Below are 17176 nucleotides of genomic sequence, written 5' to 3' on the forward strand. Positions count from 1 at the left end.
TTAAATCATTTAAATTTAAGCTGTTTTAATGGCCTAACAAATAGTGGAACAATTGATGCCTATAGAAGTACATAGCCTACATTATTATTATTAATTATTATTATTATTATTATTATTATTATTATTATTATTGCACATACTAAAAATATAAAATAGAAATAATAAATCAAAATTTATAAAAATCTCTATAAACAATACTCTAAAATGCTGTAATATGTAAGAGGAAGAATTATAATAATATTCATAATAATGTGAATATTTGCAAAGACAAAAATAAATTGAGGAAACTACTACTGCTGATATTTTAATAATAATAATAATAATAATAATAATAATAATAATTATGATTATTACTACTGGGTCACCACAGCAGACCAACTGGTCCACACAACAACTTGGCACAGGTTTTACGCCAGATTCCAACCCTCCCATTTTTATCTGGGCTTGGGACCGGCACTGCATCCAGTGGCTGGAGTTTTGGGCATTGGCTGGGAATCGAACGCGGGCTTACCGCATGGTAGGCGAGAAACCAGACATAGAGCAAACATACATGACCGTGCAGACTTACATAGGGATTACATAGGGATGCTCTATATACATATATTTTATTTACAAGTGTGTAATATACAATGTCTGGATTCTATGTAAAAATTAGTCAGCTGTGATGGACAGTTAGTTATGAATGTTTTATTTGTTCAGACTGAATATAGCCTGCGGTGAAAAAAATATTCTTGTGCCTGGCTGTTCTGGTGGTCAGTGCCCTGTAGCGCAGACCAGAAGGCAACAGTTCAAAGAGAGAGGAGGCTGGGTGTAAGGGGTCCAAAGTGATTTTCTTAGCCCTTTAACTCACTTTGAATATCTAAAGATCTTAAAGGTTAATAAATAAATAAACAATAAACCACTAACAACTAACAATAATAATGAAAAGATAATAATAAGATAAAGATATAATAATAATAATTTGATCAAATATTTGGAGTGTTCAACCTTTGCTTTAAAAGGAATGTTTTCTTAGATACATACATAAATTGATAAAGAACATTTTACTTAAGGGTGGCATAAATCACGCAACATGTAACGTTCATTACAACCACATAAAACTACAGAAACATTTCTAAAGGCTTATTGAAACCAAGCTGAAGCGTCCTGAAGGATGCTCGTCAGATTGCTTGTCTAGCTGACCTAACACACGAGTCATGTGACATCTGACTTCTTCTGACAAGGTGACGTAAACAGAACACCACAACAGCTGAGTAGCAGCTCAGTCATCCTCTGGTTTATCACAATCCCATGCTGCTGCTGATGTGACACTTTCCATCTGAGGTTAATTGGAATGTGGCTTCTACATTCTGACATTACATGACTACAGTGTCAGTAGTTATGGCACTAACAGAATTGTGTGTGTGCAGGTGTGTGTGTGTGTGAGAGAGAGACGTTTACTTTGACAGGCATTTAAAAGAAGAGCACATGTTTTTATGAACAACATCCATCTGTTCAATTATTATTAGCATCAGACAAATTAATTTTTGAGCCTTTTACAACTTAGAACTAAGAACTTTCAACTCAGAGAATCAAAACCAGGTACACCAGGTTCAAATGCGGAAGTAAATCATCTGGATTTTTTGTTTGCTTGCTTTTTAAATCGATCAAATGTCAAAATCACACGTCATATGGCAGATTCTGGGCTTCCCTACAAAATGACTTATAATAAAAATAATAATAAAAATGGGGTGGAATAAATATTCATTTCTTTATTGTCATATGCATAAAGAGTGCTTTAAGCATCTCCTACCCAGACACAGAACAGAAAACAACGTATGCGGTCATAAAGTGGCATATATGGAGTATATGGAGAATTATTAACATGCCAAAGGAAAAATCCTTGAACAGTATAAACAATGTATGCAATCTAAGTGTCCTAGTAGGAGATATTGCAGATACCGTGCAAAGATATTCAGTCAGCAGTACAATGCAACCATTAGAGGTGTGGAACGCAGTGATAATGATAAAGTATAATGCCTGGTCCATACAGATCTCATGTATTAGTCATCAAAAGAGACTTGAGTGTTTGTTAGAGAACATATCTGAACCAAACAGCATCATAAAGATCAAGAACATTTTAAAACATGCCCAGGAAAGTATCAACCAGGGTTTAGTTACAAAAAAAAAATCCCAAAATCCCAAACATCCTTGAAGATCTCACAGAAAACCATTAAATTCATTCCTGAACATACAGAGACTGTTCATCAATAGTCAGTAACAGGGAAATGTAGGAAGTTTGTCAGAGAAGCCAAGAAGAGGAGGATAGTAACTCTCAACCTGATGCTTCCACCACCATGCTTCACTATATACTGTTAAACATTTCCTGATGGCTAAACTTAGAAACAAAAGTTCGCCTGCTACCTTAAAAACAGAAGTAAACTTGAAGTTAATGTTTGTTTCAAATCACAAGTAGTCAATACAATGGATTACTTTGAGTTTCAATTTTGAAAACTGGAGAAATTTGTGTAGATTCGTGCCATGTAATCCAGATTCCGTGTAAGTTTCAGTTCCAGGTTCTAACTAAAAATGTTGAATAGTAAAAACTAGCAAAAAAAATGTATACGTCATTGAACAGACAAATCCTATTGTTTTGGTTGGCACATACAACCCAAGCAAAGAGCAGTACACGGCCTGTGTGGCCATGGAAAGCACTGGTGATATTATTCAAGCCACAGTGACAGGTTTCACGGTTGCTGTTTGACTGTAATAACATCATTTTTCATACCTGACAATGCTTCTCAGAGCGAACATGCCATGCTGCTCATTCATCACATTGCCTGGTCCAGACGGAGGGTTCCCTTTGCAGGCTACGGAGTTTCAAACACTGGATCAACGCCACAGCTGCCACGGATCACAATGAGCAGAAACACCGGACCTATAAGCTCAGAAAATGAACATGAAACAATGTCAGTTCGAGTTATGATCCTTAGCAGCCCGATGTTTTTGTCAAAACAAGCCCTCTGTTGCACTTGTAGTTATGTTATCACATCACAGTTAGCCTTAACTGCTAGACTAGAATAGTATAATAATGAGATCACTTCATAGAACATTTGATGGCTTTATCAGAAAGAAATTTGTGTTCAGAAATTCAGAAATTATGCTAATGCACATACTTTTCCATAAGTTGCTCAAAAGCTCCTTGTAACACCAGACTATATAGTACATGATAATAGTAGGGAAATGATTTATAATCATATAATATCACCCAGATGAGGATGGGTTCTTGCTCATTGGGGATAAAAGTGCTACGCAAATAAAATAGTATTGAATGGAATTGATTTGAGCATTGATCAGGCATAACATTATGAGCACTGAGAGGTGAAGTGAATAACACTGATGATCTCCTCATCATGGCACCTGTTAGTGGGTGGGATATATTAGGCAGCAAGTGAACATTTTGTCCTCAAAGTTGATGTGAAGCAGGAAAAATGAGCAAGCGTAAGGATTTGAGCGAGTTTGACAATGGCCAAATTGTGATGGCTAGACCACTGGATCAGAGCATCTCCAAAACTGCAGCTCTTGTGGAGTGTTCCCGGTCTGCAGTGGTCAGTATCTATCAAAAGTGAAGAAACAGTGGTGAACCAGCGACAGGGTCATGGGCAGACAAGGCTCATTGACATTGATACATGTGGGAGGTGAAGGCTGACCCGTGTGATCTGATCCAGTAGATGAGCTTCTGTTGCTGAAATTGCTGAAGCTGATGTTTGTTCTGATAGAAAGGTCTCACAATACACAGTGCATCACAGTTCGTTGCATATGGGGCTGCATAGCCACAGACCAGTCAGGGTGCCCAGGTGGTTATAATGTTTTGCCTGGTCAGTGTACTAAAGTTAGTAAATGTGGTAACACACCATAGACATTTGCAAATTTGCATATCTTTTGTGTTGTAAGAAATAAAACATTACAAGGAAGCTGTTATACAATGTCACATCAATAACTAATAAACTCACAAGAAACAAACTACTAAAGATAAATATCATTTAAGGAATGTCTATACACTGGGATACATTTTTTCACAATCTTTTAACACAATTTACTGTGTATTGGGTTTTTTGAGTTGGGTTTTAAAGTAAGACCTTTATTTATTTATTTATTTATTTATTTATTTATTTATTTATTTATTTACTTACTTACTTACTGATTGATTGGTTGGTTGATTTTTCCATTTAACCTTCATGCATACACAACCTCTAAAAGACTCTACAAAAAAGCTCATTAAATGGAAAATTACAAAAAAAATTGAAAATATTTTAATTAATTAGTTCATTTAAAAAAATTACAGTTGACCGTCAGAACTAATAATTAACATTTTTGTCTTATGTAAGGCTTTAAAAGCATATTATTAAGTAACGAATAAGAAATAATCCAGCAACATGAATGAAACTTATAGAAAAGTATGTAGCTTGCATTATGAAGTCTGTTGCTGCAGTACATGATGGTTAAAATGTAAAAATGCATCTTGTCACTGATATTTGATAAATGTGAGGTTTTAAAGTAATCCTGCACTTCTTCTGTTTCAGCCTTATCACTGTACCATGCCATGGAAAGCTGTAACCCAATCTGCAGAATAGTGCTACGCAAATAAAATAGTATTGAATGGAATTGATTTGAGCATTGATCAGGCATAACATTATGAGCACTGAGAGGTGAAGTGAATAACACTGATGATCTCCTCATCATGGCACCTGTTAGTGGGTGGGATATATTAGGCAGCAAGTGAACATTTTGTCCTCAAAGTTGATGTGAAGCAGGAAAAATGAGCAAGCGTAAGGATTTGAGCGAGTTTGACAATGGCCAAATTGTGATGGCTAGACCACTGGATCAGAGCATCTCCAAAACTGCAGCTCTTGTGGAGTGTTCCCGGTCTGCAGTGGTCAGTATCTATCAAAAGTGAAGAAACAGTGGTGAACCAGCGACAGGGTCATGGGCAGACAAGGCTCATTGACATTGATACATGTGGGAGGTGAAGGCTGACCCGTGTGATCTGATCCAGTAGATGAGCTTCTGTTGCTGAAATTGCTGAAGCTGATGTTTGTTCTGATAGAAAGGTCTCACAATACACAGTGCATCACAGTTCGTTGCATATGGGGCTGCATAGCCACAGACCAGTCAGGGTGCCCAGGTGGTTATAATGTTTTGCCTGGTCAGTGTACTAAAGTTAGTAAATGTGGTAACACACCATAGACATTTGCAAATTTGCATATCTTTTGTGTTGTAAGAAATAAAACATTACAAGGAAGCTGTTATACAATGTCACATCAATAACTAATAAACTCACAAGAAACAAACTACTAAAGATAAATATCATTTAAGGAATGTCTATACACTGGGATACATTTTTTCACAATCTTTTAACACAATTTACTGTGTATTGGGTTTTTTGAGTTGGGTTTTAAAGTAAGACCTTTATTTATTTATTTATTTATTTATTTATTTATTTATTTATTTACTTACTTACTTACTGATTGATTGGTTGGTTGATTTTTCCATTTAACCTTCATGCATACACAACCTCTAAAAGACTCTACAAAAAAGCTCATTAAATGGAAAATTACAAAAAAAATTGAAAATATTTTAATTAATTAGTTCATTTAAAAAAATTACAGTTGACCGTCAGAACTAATAATTAACATTTTTGTCTTATGTAAGGCTTTAAAAGCATATTATTAAGTAACGAATAAGAAATAATCCAGCAACATGAATGAAACTTATAGAAAAGTATGTAGCTTGCATTATGAAGTCTGTTGCTGCAGTACATGATGGTTAAAATGTAAAAATGCATCTTGTCACTGATATTTGATAAATGTGAGGTTTTAAAGTAATCCTGCACTTCTTCTGTTTCAGCCTTATCACTGTACCATGCCATGGAAAGCTGTAACCCAATCTGCAGAATAGTGCCTCTGGATGGTTCCTCAAGCAATTGATTTATGTTTTCCGTGGCTGAGCTCTACACCCTGATTCAACTGACATACACTGGCAAAACATTACATACTAGACATCTCTATCATCTGAACAAATGCACTAACTCTGATGCAGTACTGAAGTAAATAGACAGAACAGGTTTGCTTGAGTGCATGAGTAAGGGTGCACTGGAGCAAGACTTCAAACCCTGATGATAACATGAGCCTTTTGGTCATAAGTCTATAGAACTCTGGAATGAGTGCCTTTTTCCAAGTATGTACTGTATAACCTGGACTGTGAGACTGCATAAGCGAAAGGTTGAAATTCTGTAACAGACATCTTAGGAGATAATAAGGGCAATGGCTAATTGTGGGTTAGCTAGTGGCTGGGAAATAACAAAAACAAAACTGTGAGGAAATCACAATAAATACAGTAGACTTAATGGAAGAGTGGCAAGCCACTCCCATTTAGAGCATGTCAAAGAAACATAATAGAAAATAATTCTCTTGACTAATAAGGCCAAAATCCTACATTTGGCAGTAACCCAGCACTGCTCGGCACCCTGACGACACCATCCCCACAGTGGTGATAGCATCATGTCGTGTAAATGCTTTTAATCCACAGGAACTGGTTAACTGGTCAGGGTTGAAGGCATGATGGATGGAGCCAAATGCAGGGCAATCCTAGAAGAAAATCTATTCCAGCCGGCATCTCAGTCCATTTATATTTACAGCATTTGGCATATGCCCGTAAGATCGACTTACATCTTATCTCATGTTATACAACTGAACAATTGTGGGTTAAGGGCCTTGCTCAGAGGCCCAACAGTGGCAAATTAGTGGACATAGGATTCGAACTAACAACCTTCTTTCATCAGTAATCCAGTAATCCAGATACCACATCCCACATCCTGGCATCCATTTCAGTTCCAGATCACAACACTACAATATGTTAAAAAAAAATTTCAAGGAGTGAATACTGCACGTGTGTAAACATGAAACCAGTTGCTCACCTTATTCTTTTACTGATTCATCAGTTTTTATGAGTTGCGGTACCAGTTTTATTTTCACAGGACCTGGGAAATGGTGAGGACTCAAATATATTAGATATGCAGTTCAAATGTTTGAGAGATAGTGTTGAATGATGAGTGCAACAAAATATTCCTGCATCGGAAAAACCATATTGAAAAAAGATTGAGGCTGGGACAATTCTAAATACTGTTGCGAAAGAAATGCCTGGTCATTGGAATGCATTGCTATTGATTTAGCGAGACTTGCTGAGAAAATCTAATTTTTTCAGCTGTTTTACAGTTATATTATGTCCTCATAATAGCCGAACAGCATACATCAGCTTCTTGACTAGCAAACAGAATGCCAGGATGTGATTGACCTCCGTCTAATTACTCGGCTCAATGCATTATGTAAAATGGCAAACTGCCTTGGGAAGAAATAAATCAAGTTTCATTCCAGGAAATCAGTCCAAATGGCCAATCATAACTTACGTCAAAATAACTTGAGGCATAATTAATTTAAGAGCTGCTTGATAGAGTTTTGATTTACTCCCATTTTGCTGTCATCAGCATGTTAGGTAATTCTGTATATATTAACGAGACAGTAGGGCCTGTTATTAAATTAGTTTCTTGAAATAATGTGAATCTTATTTAGAGGAAAAGATATAGTATGGCTAATTATCAGACTTGACAGTACTTACCAAGAAGCCAACCAGAATAACCACAGGCAAATAATGATTAGCAATAAAGGTTTTAATATTTTCATTACACTCAAGTTATGAAATTGGAGAGTATGAATAACTCTAAGCACTCAACTCTTGCTAAATGTCTTTCTCATTAAGAAACCTGATCCTCTTCTTGACCTGCTAACCTCTGTCAGCCAGCACTCCCTGAACAGCTGTATTTCCTTTCCAGTGAACCAAGTACCTACCATGCGAGGGTTAGTCCCATAAGTCATCCAACATGGTGTGGGAGCTCCAAGTTTGCTGCAAAGAGTGTGTGGTTGAGGGACTTAGAGACATTTTCTACATTTTCTACCAGAGGACCTTAGCTTCTGTTCATCAGCACCAGGGCTGAGGAGCAGATGCAGCACACAGTGTACACTTACTGTGTGAACAGCAGAGCATCAGCACCGGCACCACAACCATCTGCTAGCATGCTACAGCTCAGTGCAGCCCTACTCATTGAATCAGTTTTATTTGTATGGGACATACATACCATATGTGAATAACTGGATATGAATTATAATCCCTAATGAGCAAGCCATAGATGATGGCAAAGGAAACTTGTTTGCTGACATGAGAAAGAAACTTTAAGAGGAGTCCATCCTGAAAAGGGGATCCATCCTCTTCCTGGTAGTGAGAGTATAAATCAGGTATAGTACAGTTAAGTCAAACAGTACTTTCTGTGCTGAAATGATGTTCAGTTTGAACAGATTGTGAATAATAGTCCTGGAATGAGCACAGGAAAGTCCTTCCTGAAGCAGCTGTTACAAATCTACAGTAACCAGGTGGGATTATCCACTGCAATGGATGAGTTTTGGACATAAACTGTTTTTGGAATATGCATGTCTTTACAGTGTCCTTGTGGGACCATCCACATCAGCAGACAGTGAGTCACACATCCAGAATGCTCCTAGCAGAAGTACAGCTTCAGGATGAAACACACAGGACTGAAAGAGGATTTACTGCAATAGAAGCATGTCAGGATCAAGCAGTGGCATCACACCAGGCACCAGGACAAAGCATTTTATTAGGAATGCTCTTACTCGACAGTGGTCAAAATGAGAGTATGTTCATGCAACACAAGCATGAGGGAACATAAGATCATAACATCCCACCACTCCACCATCAACAAATCTCAGTATTTTTAAGTGGAAACAGCACTTTTGGGAAACCTTTATTGCAACACCGATAGCTCCCATTGGAGTTGTAGATAGGAGAGTTCAAGGTGAGGCAGAGCTGGTTAATACAGTGAATAACAATTGTTGAGGCCAACATTGTCTCTTGGGAGCCATGGCTATGCTTTTTCTACCAAATCAAGTCACTTTTGGAGCTCAATGATATCTTAGCATAGAAAGTACATGCATATATAATTACAATTTCACCCAGCTTTCCAGTTAACATTTAAATTGGATAAAGGCAACATATGATTTTTATAGGGGTTATGCAGGGTCTAACCAATGGAGGGTTTCATTTAATTCTATTAAATTGGCTGGCACTTTTTTTAATCCAAAATCTCTTATAATTGAACTGGGATACTACTGTGTAGCTTTGGGTTAAGGACTTCAACATTGGCAGCTTGGTGGTGCAAGGATCTGAGCTAAGAAGTTTCCAATCAGGAGCCCAAAGCCTTAAGCACTGAAGTGGTGCTGACACTGTAAGCAGTCACTCGGAATCTGTCAGCTCTATGGACCAAACCAATCTGACACTTGGCTATGTATGCTCTTCTTAAACCAGCTAGAGTTTGTTAACTGATGCAGTACATCTTTGTCCTCTGTCTGGGAAATATATCAGACTACAATTGCTAGATGTTATTGATGCCCTCCATTATATAATTTTAAATTGCAGCACCAGCAGCATATTGAGCACTCAAACTACCAGTTAGATTGCAGTCATGGAGTACACATATTAGTGTTTTCCCAGCCCTAACACAGTCATTTCTACTCAGGAATAGCTGGTAATTAACTGCTTAGTTAAACCAAGTGTATTGGAATCAAGGAAAACACTAAAATGTGCAGGACAGGAGTACTTCAGAAGCAGGGTTGTGACAAAACCAGGTTTAGATCTCATGCAAAATGTCCCTCCTAATTCTTGGGACATGCCAAAATCACATACATCCAATTCCATAAAATTGTATAAAATGAGAAAAACACATTTCAAGAGATTTATCATTGAACTTATGTGTGTAAACGTTTGGACATTTATTATAAAACCTCAGAATTTTATTATTTTGCATTATTTTCATGATGGCTGAGTGAATCTGATGAGGACACCAAAGACAATTTATAGTGATTTTGACCCATTTGCTGTACAAGTGGTGTAATATGTCGTTACTCACTGCAGGGGTGCTCTCCGTGGTGCTGAACATGATTTTATAGGTCAGGCACCACAGTATCCTCATACAAATACACACTGCCAGTACCCTTATATACACCCATAAGTTAAATTATCTTTTTAGAAGGCCTCTCAGGGTTTTAAGCATACTTTTGCAACAGAGTGCTTGTCTACCAAAGCAGAGGTACAAGATGCACCCTTTCTGGGAGCTAGGAACCCATAATAACCTGAAGAACCTCCTTACATTACATTTTGCCCTTTGCTATTCTCAGAGTGTCACAGAAAATTGGGCATGGGAACACCTGAAGAGTCTAAGATGGGGTGAAATGATTTAAATTTCAGAGACCATGCATACATATCTGTGCGTGAGTGAGTAAAGTGTATTTAGAGACAGAGAACTCTATCTAAACTGTTCAGTCTCTTATCCCCTTAAAGACAGCTGCAACCACTGCCTGAAATAGCTCCAGCCACGCCAGTCAATCACTCACACACACACACACTGTCTTACACACACACACACACACACACACACACTCACTCGCTCTCTCTCTCTCACACACACACAGGCTCCAGCCTCCAGGGAGTTTGGGCTGAGTGCCCAGTAGTGCCAAAGCTTCTCTTTGTCAGTGTTTGACATCTCCCCCTTCTCTCCAGTCCCTCATCACCTCCTTGCTGTGTCCTGCTTATCAGCACTCATTTATTCTCTTTTTTTCCAGCTTTATTCTTCCACTCAGTAGTTATCTGTTCATTATTTCTGTTTCATTCTGGCCATCTTTTATTTTCAGAACGCCATTATGTCATGAGTTGTTGGGAATATGGCCATGTTGACATTGAAAGTGGTATTGTTGAAATCATTCTTCGACCTGCTTCAGCCAGACACCCTTTGTGCTATTCCCCTTGCCATACCACCATATGCAGCAAAATCTGTTCCGCTTTCTACACCAGGTTAGTGTATTTCTTGCTATATCAGCTATATATCAGTATATTGGCAATAATCTTTTGCACAGCAACCCACAGCATTGCACAACATTGTAGTATACACAATATAACAAAAATTATGTGGAAACCATTAAAAACCCAAATGGGGTTCTTCATCAAACAAAGTATTAAGGAAAAATTGTCTAGAAAGTCTTTATGTGCTGTAGCACTAGAATTTACCTTCACTGGAACTAAAGGGCCCAAAAGTCAAGCTTGGAGAGGAAGGACTTAAATGTCCTGCACAGAGCCCTGACCTCAACCCTACTGAACACATTTGGGATGAACTGGAATGTGAACTGATCAGTGCCTGATCTCACTAACACTCTTGTGGCTGAAAAGCACAAAAATCCCCATAGCCATGTTCCAAAATCCAATGGAAAGAATGGAAACTCCTTTGCAATAGAAAGCTTTTCCGTTTGCCATACCACCATGTGCAGCAAAACCTACCACATTAGCAACAAGTGTAGGTACTTGTGGGTTAATTCCTTCAATTTACACCCAAGGGGCCATTCCCTTTCCTGCCAATTTTCCGATGAGATCATTTTGGACTTTATCCCCAGACAGAGATCTTCATCCAGAGATTCCTCCTAGTGGAAGATTCCTCCAGGCATTCTAAAGCCAACTATATTGACTAAATGCACCTAACCTGCTTAAGGTTACTAGGGCCAACACCTAGGTCTAGGTCTGAGTCATATTGGGGGTTCATGACCTAAACCATGGAGCTTTGGGGTCATGTGAGATGCCAGTCAGGTGATAGGTATGCAGTTGACACCCTTAGACCATTGCTATGATTAGAACATGTACTTAAAATTTTGTTTTCATACTACACTCTCAGAAAGAAAGGTACAAAACTGTACCTTTTAAGCTACAAGTGGCCATTTCTGGGTGGTACCCTAAAGTTTGTATCTCTAGTCATATCTTTATAACTTGTTTTGGGAACATAATTGTACCCTAAGGGCCAATTGTGTACCTTTAAAGGTACCATTATATTTTTGTTCACCTAGGAACAAAATTGTACCTCTGTGGTAGCCTTTTTTCTGACAGTGTAGGGAACAGCAACATCACACTGTTTTTTACTTATTATCCATATACAATGCATATTGATTTACACAACGAACAACCAGGTGTGTGTGTGTGTGAATATGAAATATAGCATAAATGAAATATGTTGTATATAGCTGACTGCCATCTTAATGGCAATCTTGGCAATGGTTAATCTTTAAGAAATGCATCCGAAGCAAGTGAGGAAAAAATGAAATAGAACCAAATATTGTAAAAACACAATAGAAATAAAGCTAATCTTCTTGTTAAGCTTCAGTTGATCACATTTGGACCTGATTCAAATAATAATCTATTAGACAAATATTGTTATGCTCTAGTGATATTGGCTGGATTAAGTGGCATCTTTTCGTTGTTTCTGTGATCACTGTAGTATATTTATGCGTTTGAATTGAATTCAACATTTGTTAATCAGATAACTTATTAATGCTGTTCTTTGCTATATTGAATTTGAGTGTAATCAGTTCTAAAATATAATATGCAAACATCTGCAAATTGGACTGTAAAAGTCCATCATTTTGCTGGTGGTAGCGCTCTTGTGGGAAATGACTGCAATTCCGTGTTCAGTTCATTTATTTTGTGTTTAAGCAATGAAAACCTTATTTACAGTTTCTTTGCCATAGAGTGTCATTCAGAGTGTGTGAAGAGGTTTGGAAAAGGGAACTCGCTGCTTTTTACATCCTTTTTTGCAATAATTGGAAAGCACTTTTATATTGTTTTACAGTAAAAACTCCTAGGATTTGGTTACTCAAGTACCATGTACAAACACCAACTAAAATCCCATTAAACTAATGAGAGAGTTTTTAATTGCCGACAAGCATTTTTTTCAGGGCTAAGTTCACTTTTTCTAACCTTCCTCATTCAGTAATAGCTCTTAATGTGGAGTGGACTTGAAGCAGAAAACCGTATTTAGTTTTTAACTTGCATTTTAATTTTAGTAAAACATTCATAGAACCCAATTTGCGACTATTTACTCAGATTCAAACCTCTATAGAATTTTGCTATTGATATTGAATGGATACTGGAGAGCTAACTGGCAAAAATAAGTCCTCGGTGTTAGTTACAAAAACAAATAGAAAATTGGATCAACCTATACATTATATTGGCAAAGGTTTTGGGACGTCTGCTGTTACATGCACATGAACTGTAATCCCATTCTTAATCCGTAGGGTTTAGTATAGAGATGGCTTTCCCTTTGCTACTATAACAGCTTCAACTCTTCTGGCTTTCCAGGTTTAGGAGTGTGTTTTATTGGATTTTTTGATGAGCAATACAATATACTTATATACTTTATAAGATGTATTGACGTAAGTAAAATGGTAAGCAAGCAAACATTTTCATGAGACAATAGAATATTGGTATTATTGCCCTTAATCAATCACACACTTACGGAAAAGATTCCATGGCTGATGCAAAGCAATCCCACCAGAAGAAAATGTTAAATTCAATACTTGTGTATTTCATACAGTGCTTTATCTTTTACATGAGAACAGGCAGCAAGAGTCAGTGCAAAGGGAAAAAATCTAACCTTTTATTTAAAAATTAACTGCTGACCACAGACAGAAGTCTAAATGTAATACCCTGCCGCACACTGAAATACAGCCACTAACCAATCACAGCTTGAACTCTTTTCCCAGAGGCCAAAAAGATGAAATTTACACCTGTTTTTTTGTGTCTATGTTCAGCATTGAATCATGTCAAACTCCATAGTGGTGGTTAATATCTCATATAAAAGCAGACACAAAGTGCATTAAGTTTTTTTATAAGTATTTTTTTTGTTTTTACCTAGCCTACCAGCAGCAATATATTCATAGCAAAGTTCCAAAAAACCCCAAACAGTTATTTTTCATCTTCAAAATAAATGTTGATATCAAACTGATTCCTTCTCTCTAAGATGCCCCACGTGTTCTGGGTAAGGTTATCCAACAGAGGGAAAAACACACACCTCTCACTGAAAGCCAACAGAGTCCTGACTCATTTTATATCAGATTTGTTGTGATAAAATAATTCATTTGTTTATACTGATTAATAGTATCCCATAAGTCGATGTCTATTCCACCAGCAGAATAGATTAGAAGAGATTGTGGCATTGTGTTAAACCATTACTAATTACCCCTTTCAGGATTAATAATTAACAATACTTACAGTTTATATCAGTACCTAGAAGTTCTTGGCCTAATTCTGCAAGAGGTAGGATCAGCAAATAATGGACTTCCTTATCCTCCTGTCAAGGTTCTGCCAGAATCAACCCTGAACTATATCTCCCCCAGCATGCCTCATGTCCCCAATAATCACTCTCACCTGTAACATCTTATCTCTAATTAGCACCCTTACCTAAGTCTTGGTTTCTGTATGTTTCATCATCATGCTTTCATGTTGTGTGATCCACAGCCTTGCTCAACAGTCTGCCTGTTATATGCTTTTTATCTAGATTTGGTTTCTGGTTCTGGTTCTATTTTTCTTAACCCCATAGAAGAGATGATCATTTTATAATCATCATCATCATCATCATCATCATCGAGGATTCATCAAATGAAGATTAAATTGATTCTGTAGATTTAACAGTAAATCAAATAAAGTTTTCTAATACACTGATCAGGCATAACATTATGACCACCTGCCTAATACTATTGTGTTGGTCCTTCTTTTGCTGCCAAAACAGCCCTGACCCATCAAGGCATGGATTCCTCTAGATCCCTGAAGGTGTGCTGTGGTATCTGGCACCAAGATGTTTGCAGCAGATCCTTTAAGTCCTGTAAGTTGCGAGGTGTGGTCTCCATGGATCAGACTTGTTTGTCCAGGACATCCCACAGATGCTCGATCTGGGAAATTTGGAGGTGGAGTCAACACCTCAAACTCTTTGTTGTGCTCATCAAACCATCCCTGAACCATTTTTACTTTGTGGCATTATCCTGCTGAAAGAGGCCACAGCCATCAAGGAATACCATTTCCATGAAAGAGTGTACATGGTTTACAACAATGCTAGGTAGGTGGTACGTGTCAAAGTAACATCCACATGGATGGCAGGACCTAAAGTTTCCCAGCAGAACATTGTGCAAAGTATGACACTGCCTCCGTCAGCTTGCCTTCTTCCCATAGTGCATCCTGGTGCCATGTGTTCCCCAGGTCACACGCACTCGGCCATGTAAAAGAAAACATGATTCATCAGACCAGGCCACCTTCTTCCATTGCTCCATGATAAGTCAAGCAGTGTTATTCACATCACCTCTCACTGCTCAGAATGTCATGGCTGATCGTTGTATAGTAATAATATTTTTTGTCTCTAGCACTTTTCAGTAATAATTAACGGAGACTGTCAATCAAAGACCAATCAACAATTACAATCCAAATAAATGAGCTAAATAAGCGCTTCCAGATTAAAGAGTGAAATTGCTGCAATTCCACATTAAGTGAAGAAATGTAGTGAAGTTTCTATTTATTTATTCATTTAGAAATATTATATTAAGGTATTTTACTGCACTGCTATGCCAAACTGTTTGTTTGGGAGTGAAAATTACATGTGACAGCCAATTTTGAGACAGGTGTCTGAATGTAGAGACATTTCCATAGCTGGGGAAAAAAAAAAAATACATCTTTGGTAGGGGATTGTTGCTTTTCATTCATAGATTTTCAGTTACATGACAACACGTTTATTCACAGTGACTTACAAGTTTGGCAAGTACATTCTGAGCACGCAGCGATGACAGGAGCCAACTCTGGAGCAAGTGTTATGTGACTAAGTTTCTGTTTCAGGAAGAGTGAAAGATGGCTGTAGGAAGAAAGAGAAGAAAATCCACTGAAATGCCAAGAGCTCAATAGTAATAGTTAAAGGGCGAGTAGTACAATTTTATGATACATATTCAATCGTTGCACCATTACGCAACTTCACCTGACACTCTTGTACAGCGCAAAGACGTAAAACCAGAGCATTAGGATCAGTTGATCAAATGTTGCATTATATCTCTATTCAGAGTTTACATGCACAATAATGTCAAAATTGTTGGAAATTAAACTCGAGTTAAAGCACATCGTCCGTGTGTGGTTTAAATATGAGTTTAAATGAGAATACTTACACAGATTTCTTTTTCTTTGCTGTCAGAAATGCTTAAAATAAAGGTGATCTTTCATATAGAAATTGTGGCTACAGCTTAAAAATAATCACCCACTACACTTAGAGCTCTTAAAGGAATTATTTCACAAATTTATCCACAGAAATACTTCCATACATCTTATATATTTCCATATGCTGTCTGCTTACAACTGTGAGCCTAAAAGGATTAGATTTTAAATAGATTATTAATGAATATGAATATTGCATTAAAATTAAAACTGTTTAGTATTATTTAATATGAACACATTTATGCATAATATTTAATCAGTCAATGTCAAATCATTAATATTAACATATTTATGCATACATCATATATTTAATATGAGTCTAAAATGCCATTGCATATTTTTTTTTTAGTGCATTACAGGACAAAATATACATCTCAATGTCATTTAACTGCCAGACAGTGCTGCTGAGCTTAATACTGCTCCTCACTTGAGTCAATATTGTTTAAGAAATTTGACCTGGTCCAAGGTCAGACTTGTGTAACTAAGACTCGACCCTTTTTTTTTGCTTCCTACAAAATCCTACACAGCTGTCTGAGTAGCACTTATGTCTGAAGTCTGGATAACAATGTGTGCAGATTTGATAGTAAATCCTTACTATGTACACATCCAATTAAAGTGCATGACGTGTAACAAGGGCAGCTTCACAGTGGCTGCTGGAAGGCCAGCTAATAGGCTGTTGCAGCAGTCCAGATGTTAGATGATATATGGACAAGGACTTGAGCTGCATGCCATGATAGATAAGCTCTGGGCTTCCTGATGATATACAGAGTGAATTTGCATGACGGGGAGATTGCATCAATGGAGTACAGGAAGGTCAGCTTGTTGTCAGTCAATACCCTGAAGGTACAGATTTTACAGTTGATATTTATGAGGGGACCGGTCACGATCGTGAGAGTGATGTATTGCTGAATGAACTGGGATCACCATCTTTGAGAATGTGGGGAGGCTAAAATTATCTCTGAGAATCTCTCCTTGAGGTCGTTGCATCATCCGGGGAAAAAGGACCTGAGAG

This window comes from Hemibagrus wyckioides, linkage group LG19 (genome assembly GCF_019097595.1).
Source record: "Hemibagrus wyckioides isolate EC202008001 linkage group LG19, SWU_Hwy_1.0, whole genome shotgun sequence".
In the NCBI taxonomy this organism is placed as follows: Eukaryota; Metazoa; Chordata; class Actinopteri; order Siluriformes; family Bagridae; genus Hemibagrus; species Hemibagrus wyckioides.